General features: G+C 38.9%; 1 protein-coding gene across 2 annotated transcripts in view; it reads right to left on the reverse strand.

The window, feature by feature from the left end:
• The window catches only part of LOC119585837 (heparan sulfate 2-O-sulfotransferase pipe-like), a gene marked incomplete at its 3' end in the record, with an annotated part of 10,410 nt that overhangs the window by 1,207 nt on the left and 8,673 nt on the right, over nt 1-530 (reverse strand).

Consider the following 530-nt stretch of genomic DNA (forward strand, 5'->3'; position numbering starts at 1 on the left):
GTGTATGTGTGTGTGTTGTATTAGTCTATGTAAAGGAACTCTATGTCTGCTCTGTGGACTATGAGAAAGCTTTTGATAAAGTGGACTGGGTTAAGATGCTAGATATTTTGAAAGACCTTGGAGTGGACCGGTGTGATAGAAGACTGATTTGCGAATTGTCTGTGAAGCAAGAGATAGTGGTCAGAGGTATGGAAGAATAATCAGATCTATGCACAATAGGTAGAGGAGATCGACAAGGCTGTAAACTGTCCCCTCTGTTGTTTTCAATCTATACAGAGAGGATGATTGCAGAAGGATTACATGACATCAATGAGGGAGTGAATATTGGATGAGTATTGTTAAAAGACGTAAGGTTTGCAGATGGCCAATGCATGGTTGCCAAAACTGAGAACGGATTACAGATAATAATGACAGAGTAAATGAGGTATCTAAGAAATATGGAATGAAGATCAATGCGCAGAAGACAAGGGTTATGATTATATCTAGACATGGTGGTGGAGTTGTGAGTATCACTCTAAATGGTAAAAAAA

Source organism: Penaeus monodon, chromosome 20 (assembly GCF_015228065.2).
Source record: "Penaeus monodon isolate SGIC_2016 chromosome 20, NSTDA_Pmon_1, whole genome shotgun sequence".
In the NCBI taxonomy this organism is placed as follows: Eukaryota; Metazoa; Arthropoda; class Malacostraca; order Decapoda; family Penaeidae; genus Penaeus; species Penaeus monodon.